At 41.0% G+C, this 21142-nt stretch overlaps 1 protein-coding gene and 1 long non-coding RNA gene across 34 annotated transcripts in view; both read right to left on the bottom strand.

Moving 5' to 3' along the window:
• LOC114641392 (C-type lectin domain family 5 member A-like) overlaps positions 1-21142 on the bottom strand; it is a 1576682-nt gene that overhangs the window by 649042 nt on the left and 906498 nt on the right. The gene's annotated exons all lie outside the window — the stretch shown is intronic.
• The window catches only part of LOC127527402 (uncharacterized), a 36648-nt gene that overhangs the window by 226 nt on the left and 15280 nt on the right, over positions 1-21142 (bottom strand). The window contains exon 2 of the long non-coding RNA XR_007934722.1: positions 2287-2344. This is a non-coding gene — a long non-coding RNA (uncharacterized LOC127527402). The remainder of the gene's footprint in view (positions 1-2286; positions 2345-21142) is intronic.

Genomic DNA, 21142 nt, shown 5'->3' with positions numbered 1-21142 from the left:
AAGCACAGAGCGAACTAACAAGTCCTCAGTATTTAGATTACACCAAGTCCTATTCCGTTATTGGTTAGGAGACGCGAGGCTGTAGTGAAAACAGCGGAGTTGAAACTTAGCATCTGCCAACACTCCAGAGCAGGTAAAAACACCTACAACTACAAACTACCAGGAGCAAATTTAAACTCTGTGCTGACCTGAACTTAATACTGAGAGGAAAGTCCAAAAGTACAACCCTGTTATAGCCTGAGGCAGTTTAAAGTATTATAGGCATCAGCCCACAATGTTGTCATGCAAACATGACAGTGCTTTTAAGAGTATAAATGTATGTAATCTTTGTTAACGCCACGTGGAGAGAGGCCTTTAACTTTAGGATGCTTGCTGCTCCCAATATTACCTCACAAGAAGAAGAAGAGAAGATCTGCACTCCCACCCAGAAAGATGTCGACATTCCCACCGAAACAGCAGGTAGAAGGCCTCTGCAGACTGAAGAATCTTTGAAGCAGCTGCACACTCAGGCCTGATGGGACTCGGATCATCAGCACCCGTTTGGTGGGTTTGCTTAATCAAGCACTGGGCTGTATGCCTGTGAAGAGCTCACATTTGAAGTTCTCTGTTGTGCTCGCCATCATCACCTGTGATCCTTACATTCACATCCTTCAATAACACACTTCTCCTACATTTCAGTACTGCTGGTTCTGTCGCGTTTTACTAATTTTGCTTAATTGCAATAACAAGTTTATATTGTTTGATTAGGGCAAGGTTCAGTGCCATTAGAGATTGCTATAATGGATAGCAGCCAAGAGTGGTCACCTTTGAAAAGAAGCAGAGTGGTGAGTGAGCACCTGCTTTGGTGATTGTCACTCCACTCCTGTGCCACTCAGGTCTGAAGACAATCGTTTGGGCTGCTCATGCCCAGCTAGCAAGTCTCTTACAGCGGTCCACATGCGGGCAAACCGTACACATGGGGCACAATAAATGACCTACACTGAAGTCACATTTTGCTTGAAGCAGCACATCATGTGCAGGTATGCCATACATGTTGAGTGATGTAAAACACTTACACAGAGTTCTCATTTTGCTTAAGGTGGCTGCCCACCTCCAGATAAAGCTGTACAAATGGGGTTCTATAAAGATCTCATTTTACTTAAGGCAGGTAAAACCGAACACGTGGGGCACTATAAAGCAGGACTCATACACACATAATTGTTAGAAGTATAGGCAAACCAAAATAATGAACAGGGCAACTTCCATGGTAATACACAATGTGAACACTGCAATCAGGTCAGTGGTGCATAATAATGGAAGGAGAAATTCAGAAAAACAAAAACAGTCAACTCTCGTCCATGAGTTTTGATAATGTGTAAGAGGGGAATCATTTTTTTTGCAATAAGACTGAAAGTGCAACTGGTGACAGAGTCCAGAATTATAATAAACTGTCAAGAGTACGTTGGTGTACTGGGAAAATGGGATGGACATGAAGGGGGTAACAACGGAGTTAGTGTCCACATTCAGAGACATTAAGCATCGAGGTATTACAGTAGAACGGTGGTAGCACTGCTGCCGCCTCGCTCTTGAAATGATCAGGTTTGTATCCTGAAGGACAGACGATGCTCAGAATGACTTTATTGTGATGTACTGGTTAAGGATGTGCACTTCAAGGCCGTGGGATCAAATCCTGCTACTGACATTGTGCGACTTCACCTGCCTGTGCCCAAACTGGTATGAGAAAAGAAATGTAACCAATGCTAATCTAAATTAAATGTTGTAAGTCACCTTGGACAAAGGAGTCAGTTATAATCACCAGAGTTATTTGAATAAGTGGGCCGAGTGACTTCACATACTGGAACAAAAAAAGACATTCCTTCTGCACAATTCTGCAATAAGGTAAGCAAAATGGTCAAAACTGTCAACCCCTAGTGCAGCAATTTAACATTGCAGTGGTGGAGGATGCTGAAATCAGGCCAGCCTTGGCACATCAAGTGAGACCCAAACAAAAGAGCTCTAAAATATCAATACAAAAGTGGCCAGGCTTGATGTGCCATTACAAACAGGCATGGGCTATCAAAGCTGTCAGAGAGCAGAGTGAGCTCCAGGGTGAGGCCATTGGCACCAACACCATTAGAAGGCACAGCATGTTTGGTGTGAGCCTGAGCAGCAAGAGCAACCAAGTCTTACATTAAATTGTGAAAATGGGGCTAAAGGGACAGGGCAGCCAAAAACCACAGGCACTGACAATGATTAGATAAAAGAACAACCAATATTATGAAGTGGGAAAAAAGGAAAGCAGCTCACCTGCATACTGAAGTATGAATATAGCAGCAAAGAACGTCACCAAAGCAGTCATCACTATCTGTAAAAATGTAAAAAGAAACACTTAGCCACAGCACAGCATTGGAGCACAATGATGCAGCAGACTGACTCGCTCACAATTCTGTACAACTCCTAAAGACCGGAATGACATGGAAGGTGCTAGAACAGCCGATGAGAACTCTCTGCATTCTTCATGTGTGCGCTCACGGCACAAAGCAAGTGCAGTAACACCCTTTAGGGCAGCTGGAAAAACTGAAAAAGAAGAGGAAGCCCGCTTGGCATCACCACACAGTTACTAGAATGGCAAAGATGAAGTCGCAGAGGGAGAGTCGCATCAAGTGCTCAACAACAGCGCTGTCAGGATCGTGTCTGGAAACTTCAGTGTTTATTTGTATAGTCAAAATGAATATTGCTTTTGTTGTTATTCATTCTTATTATGCTATTGTACTGCCACTTTATATTTGTTTTATATTGCTGGTGCATCTATTTTTGAATTTGATTTTCATATCCACAACCATTTTGTTTATTATAATAACATCCGTTGCCATTCACAACATATCTGCATTCTTTTGTTCTGATCTCAAATTTTTAAAACCTTTAAATATTGAAACAACATATTTTTAACAGATATTTATTGTGGGAATACAAAGTCATTTGCCACTTAACTAAATAATAGAATTCACTGCGATTTCAGGGGTATTTTATGTTTTTTTTATTTTAATACAGCAAATGATTGTCATTTTAAGGATTTGGGTTGAAACCCATGGCTGCAACACTTTACTTTTTTTTTTTTTACAGTGATAATTTTTGTGTTTATTTTTTGAATATTTTTTTTTCTGCAAAACTCCTTGAACTACCAACTAAAACAAAATTTAAAAATGTAAAAGTTATGATTTCCTTTAAACAAACTACTTTATGGTGACATACAAAACCTGTTAAATAACAAAGGAAATGTTAAATTACAGTTCAAAACTGTTTTGAGAAGCTACCAGTCAGAGGTGTGTGGATACTGGCCAAAAATTATATCTCAATATTTCCTGGGTCTTTGACGATAACGATAATTAGCTGATATTTTACATTCTTTAAAGATAGATAGATAGATAGATAGATAGATAGATAGATAGATAGATAGATAGATAGATAGATAGATAGATAGATAGATAGATACTTTATTAATCCCAGGGGGAAATTCACATATTCCAGCAGCAAAAAATATTAAAGAGTAATAAAAAATGCAGGTAAAAAAACAGACAATAACTTGAATAATGTTCAACGTTTACCCCCTCTGTTGGAATTGAAGAGTCGCATAGTTTGGGGGAGGAATGATCTTCTCAGTCTGTCAGTGGAGCAGGACAGTGACAGCAGTCTGTCGCTGAAACTGCTCCTCTGTCTGGAGATGACACTGTTTAATGGATGTAGTGGATTCTCCATAATTGATAGGAGCCTGCTGAGTGCCCGTTGCTCTGCCACAGATGTCAAACCGTCCAGCTCTATGCCAACAATAGAGCCTGCCTTCCTCACCAGTTTGTCCAGGCGTGAGGCATCCTTCTTCTTAATGCTGCCTCCCCAGCACACCACTGCGTAGAAGAGGGCACTCGCCACAACCATCTGATAGAACATCTGCAGCATCTTACTGCAGATGTTGAAGGATGCCAGTCTTCGAAGGAAGTACAGGCGGCTCTGTCCTTTCTTGCACAAAGAATCAGTATTGGCAGTCCAGTCCAATTTATCGTCCAGCTGCACTCCTAGGTATTTATAGGTTTGCACCCTCTGCACACAGTCACCTCTGATGATCACGGGGTCCATGAGGGGCCTGGGTCTCCTAAAATCCACCACCAGTTCCTTGGTTTTGCTGGTGTTCAGTTGTAGGTGGTTTAAGTCGCACCATTTAACAAAGTCCTTGATGAGGTTTCTATACTCCTCCTCCTGCCCACTCCTGATGCAGCCCACGATAGCAGTGTCGTCAGCAAACTTTTGCACGTGGCACGACTCCGAGTTATATTGGAAGTCTGATGTATATAGGCTGAATAGGACCGGAGAAAGTACAGTCCCCTGCGGCGCTCCTGTGTTGCTGACCACAATGTCAGATCTGCAATTCCCAAGACGCACATACTGAGGTCTGTTTGTAAGATAATCCACGATCCATGCCACCAGGTATGAATCTACTCCCATCTCTGTCAGCTTGTCCCTAAGGAGCAGAGGTTGGATGGTGTTGAAGGCGCTAGAGAAGTCTAGAAACATAATTCTTACAGCGCCACTGCCTCTGTCCAAGTGGGAGAGGGATCGATGTAGCATATAGATGATGGCATCTTCTGCTCCCACCTTCTCCTGGTATGCGAACTGCAGAGGGTCGAGGGCGTGTTGGACCTGTGGCCTCAGGTGGTGAAGCAGCAGCCGCTCCATGGTCTTCATCACATGTGATGTTAGAGCGACAGGCCGGAAGTCATTCAGCTCACCAGGACGTGATACCTTTGGGACTGGGGTGATGCAAGATGTTTTCCAAAGCCTCGGGACTTTCCCCTGTTCCAGGCTCAGGTTGAAGATGCGCTGTAGAGGACCCCCCAGCTCTGATGCACAGACCTTCAGCAGTCGTGGCGATACTCCATCTGGACCTGCTGCTTTGCTGGCACGAAGTTTCCTCAGCTCTCTGCTCACTTGCGCTGCTGTAATTGTGGGTGGGGATGTCTCTCCTATGTTGGTATCAGCAGAAGGATGTGTAGAGAGTGCAGTACTCCGAGGTGAGAGTGGGTTAGGGTGGTCAAACCTGTTAAAGAAGATGTTCATTTGGTTTGCTCTCTTCACGTCTCTCTCGATGGTGGCACCCCGCTTCGAGCTGCAGCCAGTGATGATCTTCATCCCATCCCACACTTCCTTCATGCTGTTGTTCTGCAACTTCTGCTCCAGCTTTCTCCTGTACTGCTCCTTCGCCGCCCTGAGCTGGACTTGGAGTTCCTTCTGCACGCGCTTGAGCTCATGCTGATCACCATCGTTAAAGGCCCTTTTCTTCTGGTTCAAAAGGCCCTTGATGTCACTTGTAATCCATGGCTTGTTGTTAGCATAGCAGCGTACAGTTCTTACTGGAACTAAAGTGTCCATACAGAAGTTGATGTAGTCAGTAGTGCAGTCAACAACCTCCTCAATGTTCTCACTATGTGATCCCTGCAGGATATCCCAGTCTGTAGTTCCAAAACATTGTTTGGTAAAGTCATATTGATCTAGCTTGGTCTTGTTAAGAGTATGTTACGTGTAGCTTACTAATGAGATTAATGGAAACAACAGTTAAAGATAAAAGGTCTTACTTATTTACGTAAAACTGAAGTAAAATAACACAAAAACATTTAAACCACCTGTCAAAGTATTACTGAGATCAAGTCGTGCAAGTGTGAGTAAATCATTTCAAAGTGGCCTGCAGGATTTACACAAACAACTGACATAACTAGACAAATAGACAGATACTTTATTAATCCACAAGGGGAAATTCACACTATTGTAAGGAGAGCATTTTAACACTAGAATCACCAAAGCCTATGAAAAAACTCGTAAACCTGGCCCACCTTAAATCCGTTCGCACCTCTCTATCAGCGTCTTTTGTCTTGTAAATGTCTCGATAAAAACCAAGCAGCCTGCCATCCCATCCCCCCACCGCCGCAGAAAATACAAAACCCTTTCCCAGCTCCACCCTTGTTTATCTGGGAGTGAAGTACCTAGAGCTGTATATGCTAATGAGATCTCCTTATTTAGAACACATGCATTTCCTGCGTGTTCCATGTCTACAAAGATCTCCGTAAGTGTAGCATTACAGGAAATGTTGAAGACATACCTAAAAGACAAACTTTTTTCATATTTTAGTACTAACGACAAAATTTTGACATGAAGTGTATAATGTGTGAAGTCCAAGTATCAAATAAGCACTTTCACAAAAGGTACAAATTTAACAGAACAACAGCGCTTTTATTCAAGACTATAACCAAAGAAAAAGAAATCGGGTTAGTGTGGCTTTTTGTTGTGACTTCTTTGGCAGTACAGCGGTAAGAGCTGCTGACTCCAATTCAAAAGGTTGCCGGTTCGAGCCTTCCCATGTCCCAAAATACACGTTTTCAGTAGTGAGCTTCCCTTATTGTTACTATTATACAATAAAGACATACATCTGATTTGAGTCTGTAACAGCCGGTGTAAATGTATGGTACTTGTAAAGGTTAGCATTTTTTTAATTTATTTATTCAGTTTTATTCTATCAGTCACGTTAACATGCTATAACAGAGGTGAACTCAGATGAGCACGAGGGTTCTACATTGGAGAAAGAGAACAGAAGTCCCCCACAACAAACGTCCACTCACATATAAGAACAACGCACCAGGCGTAAAAGCGAAAGATGGCACCATTTGGATGCAGTGAGAGGTCAGGCGTCATCCTGCCAGTCAGTCTGCCCCACACCTGTCCTCCAACAAAACACAGCACGGCTTACAGAGCTCACCAACGTATCATGCAAACATCTAAACATTTAGCTAAATAAGGAGAAAACAGAAATTTTAGTGATTGGAAAAATGGATATAATGAGGTTATTAGAAATAAACTTGATGCCTTAGGATTAAAAGTCAAGACAGAGGTAAAGAATTTAGGGGTAACTATTGACTCTGACCTGAATTTTAAATCACATATTAATCAGACTACTAGGGCAGCATTTTTCCACTTAAGAAATATAGCAAACGTTAGACATCTTATAACATTGCAAGATGCTGAGAAAATAGTTCACGCTTTTGTTTTCAGTCGGCTAGATTACTGTAATGTACTCCTCTCAGGACCACCCAAAAAAGACGAGTGCAGAATGGAGCTGCTAGAATCTTAACTAGGAAAAGAAAATCGAGCACATCTCTCCAGTTTTGATGTCACTACACTGGTTACCTGTGTCATTTAGAATTGACTTTAAAATACTGCTTATGGTTTACAATGCCTTAAATGATCTGCTCCATCTTATATTTCAGATGGTCTTTCACCTTACACTCCAAATTGTAACCTTAGATCTTCAAATGAGTGTCTTCTTAGAACTCCAAGAGCTAAACTTAAAAGAAGTGGTGAGGCGGGCGGCCTTCTGCTGTTATGCACCTCAAATCTGGGATAGCTTGCCAGTAGGAATTGGCCTGGCTAACACAGTGGAGCACTTTAATAAACTGCTGAAAACACATTACTTTAACATGGCTTTCTCATAGCTTCATCTTAGTTTAATCCTGATGCTCTGGATATTCAATTAATTATCATTATTATTTGTGGTGGCTCCACAATCCATACTAACCCCTACTTTCTTTCTGTTCTTTTTCCGGTTTTCTGTAGTGGCGATCTGTACCACTACCACCTGATCAAAAGCACCGTGATGTTCCTGCATTGATGGATTAAAGGCCAGAAGTCCACATGACCATCATCTTCAAATTCTTCCAGGAGAACCCTGAATACCATGAGGACTGATTGAGGTCATTTACAGTGCATCCGGAAAGTATTCACAGCGCATCACTTTTTCCACATTTTGTTATGTTACAGTCTTATTCCAAAATGGATTCAATTCATTTTTTTTCCTCAGAATTCTACACACAACACCCCATAATGACAACGTGAAAAAAGTTTGAGGTTTTTGCAAATTTATTAAAAATAAAAAAACAGAAATCCCGTGTACATAAGTATTCACAGCCTTTGCTCAATACTTTCTCGATTTACCTTTGGCAGCAATTCCAGCCTCAAGTCTTGTTGAATATGATGCCACAAGCTTGGCACACCTATCCTTGGCCAGTTTCTCCCATTCCTCTTTGCAGCACCTCTCAAGCTCCATCAGGTTGGATGGGAAGCGTCGGTGCACAGCCATTTTAAGATCTCTCCAGAGATGTTCAATCGGATTCAAGTCTGGGCTCTGGCTGGGCCACTCAAGGACATTCACAGAGTTGTCCTGAAGCCACTCCTTTGATATCTTGGCTGTGTGCTTAGGGTCGTTGTCCTGCTGAAAGATGAACCGTCGCCCCAGTCTGAGGTCAAGAGCGCTCTGGAGCAGGTTTTCATCCAGGATGTCTCTGTACATTGCTGCAGTCATCTTTCCCTTTATCCTGACTAGTCTCCCAGTTCCCCACAGCATGATGCTGCCACCACCATGCTTCACTGAAGGGATGGTATTGGCCTGGTGATGAGCGGTGCCTGGTTTCCTCCATGGTCTGAGAGTCCTTCAGGTGCCTTTTGGCAAACTCCAGGCGGGCTGCCATGTGCCTTTTACTAAGGAGTGGTTTCCGTCTGGCCACTCTACCATACAGGTCTGATTGGTGGATTGCTGCAGTGATGGTTGTCCTTCTGGAAGGTTTTCCTCTCTCCACAGTGGACCTCTGGAGCTCTGACAGAGTGACCATCGGGTTCTTGGTCATCTCCCTGACTAAGGCCCTTCTCCCCCGATCGCTCAGTTTAGATGGCCGGCCAGCTCTAAGAAGAGTCCTGGTGGTTTCGAACTTCTTCCACTTATGGATGATGGAGGCCACTGAGCTCATTGGGATCTTCACAGCAGCAGAAATTTTTCTGTAACCTTCCCCAGATTTGTGCCTCGAGACAATCCTGTTTTGGAGGTCTTCAGACAATTCCTTTGACTTCATGCTTGGTTAGTGCTCTGACATGAACTGTCAACTGTGGGACCTTCTATAGACAGGTGTGTGCCTTTCCAAATCATGTCCAGTCAACTGAATTTACCACAGGTGGACTACAATGAAGCTGCAGAAACATCTCAAGGATGATGAGGGGAAACAGGAGGCACCTGAGCTCAATTTGGAGCTTCATGGCAAAGGTTGTGAATACTTATGTACATGTGTTTTCTCAATTTTTTTATTTTTAATAAATTTGCAAAAATCTCAAGTAAACTTTTTTCACGTTGTCATTATGGGGTGTTATGTGTAGAATTCTGAGGAAAAAAATGAATTTAATCCATTTTGGAATAAGGCTGGGCGGCACGGTGGCGCAGTGGGTAGCGCTGCTGCCTCGCAGTTGTGAGATCTGGGGACCTGGGTTCGCTTCCCGGTCCTCCCTGCGTGGAGTTTGCATGTTCTCCCCGTGTCTGCGTGGGTTTCCTCCGGGCGTTCCGGTTTCCTCCCACAGTCCAAAGACATGCAGGTTAGGTGGATTGGCGATTCTAAATTGGCCCTAGTGTATGCTTGGTGTGTGGGTGTGTTTGTGTGTGTCCTGCGGTGGGTTGGCACCCTGCCCGGGATTGGTTCCTGCCTTGTGCCCTGTGTTGGCTGGGATTGGCTCCAGCAGACCCCCGTGACCCTGTGTTCGGATTCAGCGGGTTGGAAAATGGATGGAAGGAATAAGGCTGTAACATAACAAAATGTGGAAACAGTGAAGCGCTGTGAATACTTCCCGGATGCACTGTATGTTAGGTAGAATGCCTAGATGGGGCTGAGTGGTCTCGTGTTTTTTCTGTCTTCCCTAGCCATCGGATCCTTACTTTTATTCTATGTTAATTAGTGTTCCCTAATTTTCTTATTTATTTTGTCTTTCTTCATCATGTAAAGCACTTTGAGCTACATTGTTTGTATGAAAATGTGCTCTACAAATAAATGTTGTTGTTGTTTACATAAGAAACATTTAGATGTTACTTATATAAAAGCCAGATTGAATGTTATTTACCTCGATTTACTGATCTTCCTACAGCGTAAACTCACAAGTAGACTGCAGAGCTTCCTGTGCTTCGTTTGTTTTTTTTTGTAAAGAGTGCCATACTCGATAAATTTCTGCTTGCACATCATTAAAACAACAATTGACGTATTATCGTAGATGATACATATCGCACACTCCTTAGTATCAGTCACTTGGAGCAACATGAAAATACTGTAAAGTTTGACTATTTTCTTGTAAAAAATACTTTCTTTAAACACAGTAGAAGCACAAAGAGAGAAGCAAACGTGAAATCCATTACCAGACATGAAAACAGATTGAACAAACTCTTAAAAATACCTGGAGGAAATTAGTCTAGTGTGTCGAGGCTGTAATAAGTTCAAGAAGAACATGGAGACACAGTTGGCAACTTGTTAGGAGTAAATTTAACACAAACATTAGGAAGTGTTTCTTCATGCAGAGACCAATAGACACAAGGAATAAATGAGGTGGTCTGCTTTGGACCTTGGGCAGCTCCTTTTCATTTCCACACTTTGCTCTTGTCCTCACTCTGATGCAGGTTCACCTTTGTCTCGTTTGTCCACAGGACCTTTTTCCAGAATTCTGCAGGCCCTCTGATGTTCTTTTTCACAAACTGTAATTTCTGTTCATAAAGTTTCCAACAGAGAGCTGTCTCTGTGACTAAGCACTAATCTTCCAGTGCAGTCACGTTTGCTCCTTTTTCTGACAGCCAATAGTGTGTCGCCTGACCGTCTCCAGTGATGCACAAAAGGTTAAAAGCCACAGTGAGTACAGCAACAATCTCTGCTCTTTCATTCTTTTTGTCCATTTTGTTATGGCATGTAAAATATGAGGCATCAGTAAGACGAGCTTCTCTTCTGTTATGTGGAAGGATCTCCTTAACGCGCTCAACTGAGGTATGCGAGGACCCGCCGAGGCAAGAGGGGCACTGTCGCTAACATTCTCTTCATAGCTCTGACACCCTGCCCTGTAAAAGACAAGATCGTGTCTTATGATCAGAGCAACCAGCCTGAGGGAGCTCCTGTGAAACAACCCTCATTTCTGCAGTTAAGAGCCAGATGTCTTTTGCTTATATTTCACCTAAGGACTGGCAGTACAATGCCAAGAGGTATTTCTGTGGTTGGACTGTGGTTTGATTAAATGGGACGACCTGTTTAACTTTAATCCTTCGGCGACCTGTCATTCCTGCCCCTGAGCACAGGGTGTCCCTTATTCCTCATCGCTTCATTCCATGCATTGTCCTTCTGGTTGAGCATTCATTGCATTTTCAGCCCTCCTGTGTACACAACCCCAATGGGAAAATCAAACCTGTTTGGTCTTATTGTAGCCAGTCGCAAACTAGTTGGTCTCAGTAGTCAGATACATCACATTAGACGACTGTCTTTACAGGAGTGCACCGCCACCGACCACCTGACTGACTGGCTAAGGTTATGAAAATTGCTGGTCATCTAACATGACAGTGGCTTAAGACAATCATTTTAAATATTTGTTATTTCACACCCAAGATGTTTGCTAACTGCAACACTGCTGACTTTGAACACACAAGTCAATTGGTACAGATAAGAAGTAGTGAAAAAGACAGCAGTACTCCAATTAGTAAGCATATTGTGCCTTTGCCTGACATCACAATGTCAGCAATTACTCCTTAAAGAACACACCACTGCATCACAGACACGAGTGCGCTCTCTTTCTTCTTCTCTGACTGTATGCACTTCTACAGGGAAACAGTACTGACTTTAATACCATGATCAATGATACACTGACAAATAAAGTGCTATCTATCTCTCTGTTATGTAGTGCTTTTCATCTGTCTATCTGTGATGGTAAAATCCTGGGCTAATTAAGTGAACTGTTATTTCCCAGATTCTGTGTTTTGGGAGCAGCACAGAAATTAGAAAACTAAGTTTGGTTTAAAAAAAAATGTATTAAAATGTACTAAGCAGTTATATGGGAAAAGTGTGTTTTTCGTTCTTCTTACCATTTTCATCTTGATGTTCATTCTATTTTTCCAGGTGTTCTACTTGTTAAATGAATTCATTATTTACTAATTACTGGGGCTGACACTAAAGTAGTTGCAGGCCTTTCATGATTCAGTGCTGTTTGCCCAGGCACCTGCTCTGCTCGTTTTTAATTGTCATTATTAAGGCACAATGAAGGGAGCAAACTGCACAGAGAAAGGGCAAAAGAGAATGAAGTCAACAAAAAGAGAATAAAGCATTTAAATCTGTAGCAAAAATAGAAATATTTCTAAATATCTTAAAAATGTAAAAATCATGTTGCAGTGCTTTTCTGAATGTAGAATAAGAGAAGAGGAAAAAAATATATACCAGCTAATTAAATCTGATCTGAATGGGGGGGGGGGGATAAGGGGGTAGGAGAGAAAAAGAGCAAGCTATATCTAATCTACCCTTTTAATCCTTATAATTATAATTATCAATAGGCTGCATGGCAATAACTCGTGGGAAAATTGGAAATTAAGGTTAAAGCTGTCTCACTTCCAGTTAAGACTACAAAATGACATCAAAAATTCAGAATCAATGTCTCCATGATGGGACAGTTAACTTTGTGAGCTGGAATGTTAAAGGCCTAAATCACGAATTAAGGAGAAAGAAAGTATTCTCTCACTTACTGTAACAGGTCTAAACACTAAAATATTATTTTTACAGGGCACCCACTTACTAAGCAAGGATCAGTTCCGGCTGTAAAAAGACTGGACTGGACAAATGGTCCATTCAAGCTTTACAAAGAAAACTAGAGGTGTGGGAATTCTCATACATAGAACAGTCTCATTTGTGGTATGAGATGTAGTATCTGATTCTGAGGGGAGATATGTGATTCTCATGAGTAATTTATTTAACTGTAAAGTGATTTTAATAAATATTTATACACCCAATGTCGATGATAGGGAATTCATGCAAAATGTATTTGCATCCATTCCCAATGTGAACACTCATAAAATTATAATGGCTGGGGACTCGAATTGTGTTTTAAATCCACTCTTTGATAGATATCATCACCCCTGTGACAGGAGACCTAACACAGACAACTGCACAGTTTTTAACTGACCACAAAGCTATCAGACCCCTGGAGATTTCTAAACCCAAACTCAAGAACATATTCCTTCTACTCAAGAATTGATTATTTCTTTATAGATAATAATTTCTTGCCTACAATAAAATCTTGCAAGTACGATGCTATTGTTATTTCCGACCATGCCCCTCTGATCTTGGAGCTAAAATCATTAGGCCCCACATACTCATCTCGCAGATGACGTCTTAACCCACTTCTATTAGCAGATGAGAACTGTACAGAATTTATATCAAAACAAATCAGTTTCTTTCTAGAGACAAATACATCCTCAGAGGTCTCTGCAGGAATACTCTGCGAAACTCTAAAGGCCTTCTTAAGAGGACAGATTATTTCATATCTTTCCCACAGAAATAAATTAGAAACCAAGAAGGTATCAGAGCTAACCAGCGAAATAACTACAATGATCAAGAACATGCCAGGTGTCCAAGTGAGGCTCTTCATAGGAAAAGGCAGGCTCTGCATTCAGAGCTCAAACTCTTAACAACCAAAGAAACGGAACAACTCATTTTTAAATTAAGACATCATTACTATGAACATGGAGAGAAAGCTAATAAGCTCTTAGCTCAACAAATCCTCAAGCAAGAAGTTCGTAATGCAATCCCAGCAATCACCAACGCGAACGGAGATAAAATCATTGACCATAAAAATATAATGCACACATTTAGAGACTGCTATAAATTCTTATATTCTACTGAGTTTAAAGAAGACAAGACACAATCTAATGCATTTCTGGATGTATTACAGATACCACAAATAGATAGATAGATAGATAGATAGATAGATAGATAGATAGATAGATAGATAGATAGATAGATAGATAGATAGATAGATAGATAGATAGATAGATAGATAGATAGATAGATAGATAGATAGATAGATAGATAGATAGATAGATAGATAGATAGATAGATAGATAGATAGATAGATAGTCATACACGGAGCTGCTGAAAAGGCTGCCACTCACGGCGGCGCCGGATGCAATGACATACTCTTAGTGCAGAGGAACTGGTGCTATCAGAATTACTAAATGCTATAAACTCACTTCAGAGTGGGAAAGCAGCAGGCTCTGATGGCTACCCTGTCGAATTTTATAAGAAATTCTCCACTCAGGTAGCTCCCCACTTATTAGCAACATTTACAGAAGCTAGAGACAATAAAATTCTACCTCAAACTTTTCGCCAAGCATTAATCACTGTCTTTCCTAAACAAAATAAGAACTTATTACAATGTGCATCATACAGACCAATCTCACTTCTGAATAATGATGTTAAGATACTCTCCAAAGTCCTAGCTAGGAGAATGGAGAAAGTGCTGCCTTCGATAGTATCACAAGATCAGACTGGATTTATTAAAGGCAGACACATAGCTTCCAGCATTAGACAGCTGTTTAATGTAATATATTCACCTGTAAAGTCAAACACCCCAGAGATATTATCGTTGGATGCAGAAAAAGCATTTGATATGATTGAATAGAACTACCTTTTCACTACATTAGAGAAATCTGGGTATGGCCCGAACATTTGTGCATCGATCAAACTACTCTATACCAATCCAGAAGCTTCAGTTTGTTTTAATAACATTAATTCAGAATACTTTAAACTAGAACGTGGTACCAGGCAAGGATGCCCCCGTCACCACTACTTTTTGCAATCGCTATTGAACCACTGGCAGTTCACTGTCGAAATGCCTATCAGATAAAGGGGATTATCAGAGAAGGACTTGAACAGAAAACTTCTCTATATGCAGATGATATGGTACTGTATATATCAGACCCACAAAATACTGTGCCTGCAGTCTTAACAGCACTTACAGAATTTCAAAAGATTTCTGGTCTCAGAATTAATAATAAATAATAATTCTTTGCATTTATATAGCACTTTTCTCACTTCTCAAAGTGCTCAGCAATTGCAGGTTAAGGGCCTTGCTCAAGGGCCAAACAGAGCAGAGTCCCTGTTGGCATTTACAGGATTCGAACCGGTAACCTTCCGATTGGCCGTGCAGATCCCTAGCCTCAGAGCCACCACTCCGCCTTAATTTGAATAAAAGTGTGCTCTTTCCAATGAATTCTCAAGCATTCAATATTAGATTGGACACCTTCCCTTTCATCATTGCAGATCAGTTTAAATACCTAGGGGTAAATATCACAAGTAAACATAAAGCTCTTCATCAACAAAGTTTCACCGTCTGTATGAAAAAAATGAAGCAAGACTTGCATAGATGGTCATCCCTTCATCTCACTCTAGCTGGAAGAAATAACGTTGTTAAGATGAATATCCTTCCTAAGCTCCTCTTTTAATTTCAAGACATTCCAATATACATCAATAAATCATTTTTAAGCAATTAGATTCAACCATAACCTCATTTATTTGGAACTCAAAACATCAACGTATCCAAAGAGCGACCCTACAAAGACCTAAGGCAGAAGGCTCTACCTATCTTTCAGTTTTATTACTGGGCAGCAAACATACAAACTATAAAACCTGGACACAAATAGGTGAACATACACAAGTTTGGTGCGCAATAGAAATAAAATCCTGCAGTACTTCTTTATATTCCCTGCTCTGTGCCCCTATAAATGCAAGTTATCGCCAATATACTAATAACCCAATTGTCCTTCACTCACTCCAGATTATGGAACAAATGTAGAAAGCATTTTAAGATGGAGAATCTTATCTGTGGCACCTCTGCATGAGAACCACCTTTTTCAACCCTCGCAAACATATGCAGTTTTAAATATCTTCAAAACATTTGGGATTAAATTATTTAGAGATCTTTATATAGACAACATCTTTGCATCCTATGAACAATTACACTCCAAGTTTAACTTTCCGGCAACACATTTCTTTCACTATCTTCAAATTAGAAACTTGGTTAAAAAAAGAACCTGCCCGATTTTCCTCATCTCCCACCTTCCACCATGCTGGAAAAAATATTGCTCAGTTTCGAGGACTGAAACAGCATTTCTGCAATATATAAAATTATTTTACAGTCCCTCCCTTTCAGAGATCCAAGAGGACAATGGGATCTCCAAAATCCAAAATGTTTCCAGGGCAAGATCCAACCTGCGAACACTGCAATCAAGCTCCAGCCTCACTGGGTCACATGTTTAGCGCCTGTCAAATTAACATCATCCTGGACAAAATTTTTAAAGTGCCTTTCAGACAGCCTTGGTGTCACAATCTCTCCTAACCCATTAACAGCTGTGTTTGGTGTACTCCTGGATGGGCTTAAAGTGGAGAAGGACAAACAAACTGTGATTGCCTTTACTACACTATTTGCACACAGACTTATTTTGCTAACGTGGAAGAATCCTAACTCTCCTCTTTTAAGTCAGTGGGTAACTGATGTTATGTATTATTTGAAATGGGAAAAAATCAAATTCTCACTTAGCGGATCTGTGCAGAACTTTTTCAAAACCTGGCAGGATCTCATCAATAACATTATAGAATAAGCTCTTAAAGCACTGAGGAAGCAGATTCTCTTCCTATTTCTTTTTCTTCTCCAGTTATCTTTATCCGTTTATTAAACTCGTCAATTTATTTATTTCTACTAGCTTTAAGTTTTACTCCGTTGGCCTTGCTCTGTTTCTCAGGGGTAGGGGTTGATTTGTTTTCAATCCTATTTTTTGTAAAAATTGATCTATTTGTATGGAATGATTACAATAAATTCAATAAAATTTAATTAAAAAAAATAATAATAATATATTTGTTATTCACACCCAAGATGTTTGCTAACTGCAACAGTGCTGACTTTGAACACACAAAAGTCAATTGGTACAGATAAGAAGTAGTGGAAAAGACAGCAGTACTCCAATCAGTAACCATATTGTGCCTTTGCCTGACATCACAATGCCAGCAATTACTCCTTAAAGAACACAAAACTGCATCACAGACACGAATGCGCTCTCTTTCTTCTTTTCTGACTGTATGCAGGGCAGTTGGAGCAATTGTTTTGCATGCTGGCGTAAACGACATAAGGCACCGACAGTCGGAGATTCTCAAGGCTGACTTCACAGCATTAATTAAAGACACAAAGGAGAGGACCCCATCAGCAAAGATCTTCATTTCGGGTCCACGGCCTCTCGTCAGACCATCAAACGAGCACTACAGTCGTCTGCTAGGATTAAACAACTGGCTGCAGGGCTTCTGCAAGAATCAAGACATCGGGTTCATCAACAACTGGGACCTCTTTTGGGAAAGACCGCGTTTCTTCAAGCGAGATGGCCTGCATCCGAACAGCTTCGGCGGCCAGGTCCTCTCCGAAAACATATCTAAGGTAATTCGTTTATCTTGACTATCTATCTCTGCTCTTAACCCCTTCCGAAATGCTACTGCTGTACTTGGACATGATAATTATTTAATAAAATTTTCCATTAAAGTGCACAACATAAATACTGTAATTACCAATCTCGATGCACGTAGAAAATCTAGGCAATACGGCATAAACACCAATAATTTAATTAAAATTACTACTTTAGATGAACAATGTATTAAAACTATAAAAACAGATTATAGATTAAACAAAAAGTACACACAGAATGGCGCTAATAAAAATAACTTAGTTCCTGTTCCAAATATCAATAACGCACATAGTACTCATCTCTGCCCCTTCGAAACATTAAATATGGCTCTATTAAATCTTAGAGCTTTAACTAACAAGACGGTTTTTATCAACGATCTTATTAGTGATAACAAAATAGATTTTATTGCACTAAGTGAAACGTGGCTTAGCTCAGATGGCGCAGCTGTTTTAATCGAATCTGCGCCTCCGGATTACAGTTTTACTCGTGCTGATCGCCAATGAAAGAAAGGCGGTGGCTTGGCAAACATTTACTCAAGTAGGTTAAAATGTAAAGATGTCAGTTTTGGTAAATTCAAGTCCTTTGAGTATCTCGCCGTTGTTATCCATGGAGATTTTCACGTTCTAGTATTATCCGTGTATAGACCTCCAAAATTCAACGCGTCTTTTTTTGAGGAATTCTCTGACTTAATGTCAATTTTAATTACGAACTATGACACACACTTAATAGTTGGCGACTTTAATTTTCATATAGATAATCAGTGTGACCAAAAAGTAAAAGAATTCATGAACCTCCTGGACTCTTTGATTTGAGACAGCTCGTTAATCAGCCTACACATAAAGCAGGTCATACGTTAGACTTAGTAATTACTAAAGGATTAAAAGTTGATATAAAGCAGATCATTGATACGGGTCTATCAGACCATTTTCTTTTACTATTTAATATAGAAATAATGATAGAAAACACTCATGAAAAGCATATTGTTAAAAAACGCTTCTTTGACTCATCAGCAGCTTTAAAACTTACAAACATTCTAAGCAATCAGTCCGTTTATAGTGCCAACTATAATAGCGAGGATAATCCATATTACTAACCCAGAATGAGAAACCGGATATGGACGCAGGGACCTGCCCGTGGACGCAGGAGACATAGTGTGCAGGCGCCACACAAAGCCCCCCCGCCCCAGAGCGAAACGGGAGAGACTACGAACCGTCTGACATGTCGCAAACCAGGCAGGCACGACACAGCTCAACTAACGCGCGATCCACCGAGAACGAAGGAGTTATGGCTCAAAAACGAAAGAGTTCCACTAACATAAATAAAAAATGAGGCCACGTGCCCATAGGCAACGACAAACGGGACAGACTATGGTGTCCACAAAGGTTTACAAATCAAGTCCGAGATGGTACGGAAAGCGAATTGTAGTAAACAGCGCGATCCACCAAGAACGCATGAATGACAGTTCAAATATGACACATCTTAACTAACGCGCGATCCACCGAGAACGAAGAAGTTACGGATTAAAAACGAAACAGCTCCACTAACGTAAATAAGAAATGAGGCAACGCGCCCATAGGCAACGACACCGCCACACAAAAAAGAGGAATCAGCCTCCCGCACCAGAGTAAAACGGGACAGACTACGGAGTCCACAAAGGGTCACACATCAAGCCCGAGATATTACGGAAAGCGAATTGTGGTACGGAAAACGGCAGATACTACGAAAGGAGCACTTGCCTACAACGCGCATCTGAAATAAACGTACACACTACACAGCATAATCCACGCACTTCTAAAAAACCGCAGGCAAACACCCGACATCATACATAAACAACAAAAAACCAGACTACACTACATATTTGAATCACATTACAGTAATACAATATTAACAGGACAACCACAGATAACACAGGCGCAACACCTGATGGGTAATAAGAATAAACGAACGCTCCGTATTAAACATACATCATTCGAACACGTACAAACTACACAGCATAGGTGAATCTCATTACAGTGATGCACTATTAACAGTACAACCACAGAAAATGCTCCATATTAACAGTAACTGCGATCATCCATATTACTTACCCATATTACTAACGATAAAGAACAGACAAGTAATGAATTCACGATCACGGGTGCAAAACGATACGGCTCGAGTAACGGAACTACAAAGACGAGCCCGTATTGAAAAAAACAATAAACGTAGGCGCCTACAACGCGCGTCTGAAACCACGGAAGCAAAACTGTCTCGGCTCCAAAACCGAAAAGCTCAACTAACACAGCTACAGAAATGGACAGAAATTACAACTAATCTTATGCCATGGCAAAGAGTGGAACATCGTCCCGATTTAGTTGCAAGAGTCTTTAGACTTAAACTAAATAACCTGCTAGAAGATATCAAGAATAGATCTCTATTTGGAACTGTTAAAGCAATTATCCACGTTATCGAGTTTCAGAAGAGAGGTTTGCCGCACGCCCATATATTATTAATACTTGATGACGATTCCAAAATCCGCACAGAATATGACATCGATAAAATAGTGAAAGCTGAAATTCCAAACCGTGACACTTCTCCACGTCTCTTTCAAATTGTTATCAGACAGTACGAAAGGCAAAGGCACCTACACAGCATGGTAAAACCTGACATAATACGGAAGGCGCAGGCGTCGCCGCCATATTGTGAGTGGCACTACTGGGTAGTGAAGGCGCAGGCATCACCGCCATATTGTGCGTGGCACTACTGCGAAGTGAAGTTAGGAATAATGTGCTGCTTGGGATCGTACAAAACGGCGAACGCTACCCACTGTCTGAAACTGCGGAGGCAAAGCAGGCACGGGTTCAAACCGAACGAGCTCGACTGACGGATATACGCCTACAACACGCATCTCAAACCGCAGAAACAGGGCAAGCACGGGTTCAAAACAACGCAAGCTCCTACAACGCGTGTCTGAAACTACGGCTGCCCAGCGGGCACGGGTTCAAAACGCTGGGGGTAGGCGAGCGAAGTGAGCAGGGGGTGGAGCCCCCTTGTGTAAGTAATAAGGTGGAAAGATTTAATACTAAGGTGAGAGCTGCTGTTGACATAGTTGCACCTGAAAAGACAGTTAAAAAATCTTCTAGCATTGTTATACCATGGAAGACCCAAAGAGTGTCTGATTTAAAGAGAACATGCTGGAGAGCTGAGCGTAAATGGAGGAAAACTAAACTAACTATCCACTATGAAATATTGAAAGTTAAAATAACAGAATACAATAACACAGTCCATCTTGAGAGGCGCTGCTATTTCTCTAAGATTATAAATCACAATGCTAGTAATCCCAGAGTCTTATTCTCAATGATTTATCGTCTGTTAAACCCAAGTAACTCAAAGGAATGCCTCCTACGTACTTCAAGTAAAACCTGTGAGGCTATCGCTGTATTTTTCAAACAAAAAATGACTGATATTATAAATAACATAGTATATCTCCCCAACACTAAGGATCCTCCTAAACCCCAATATTCCGTTATAAACAAATTGAACTCTTTCACTAGGATAGATTTACATAAAATAATTTCTCAAATGAAACCCTCCACCTGTGCCCTTGACCCAATACCAACACATTTTTTCAAAGAAGTATCGGGCGTGCTTATTGGTAATGTTCTTGACATAGTAAATTCATCATTAGATATGGGGGTCTTCCCAGACTGTCTCAAGACTGCTGTAGTTAAACCCCTACTTAAGAAAAATAATCTCGACCCCTCTGCTCTTGAAAATTTTAGACCCATCTCTAACCTGCCTTTCTTATGTAAA

This window comes from Erpetoichthys calabaricus, chromosome 4 (assembly GCF_900747795.2).
Source record: "Erpetoichthys calabaricus chromosome 4, fErpCal1.3, whole genome shotgun sequence".
NCBI lineage: Eukaryota > Metazoa > Chordata > Cladistia > Polypteriformes > Polypteridae > Erpetoichthys > Erpetoichthys calabaricus.
The sequence above is the reverse complement of the archived record's forward strand: the minus strand, read 5'-3'. Positions and strand labels throughout refer to the sequence as shown.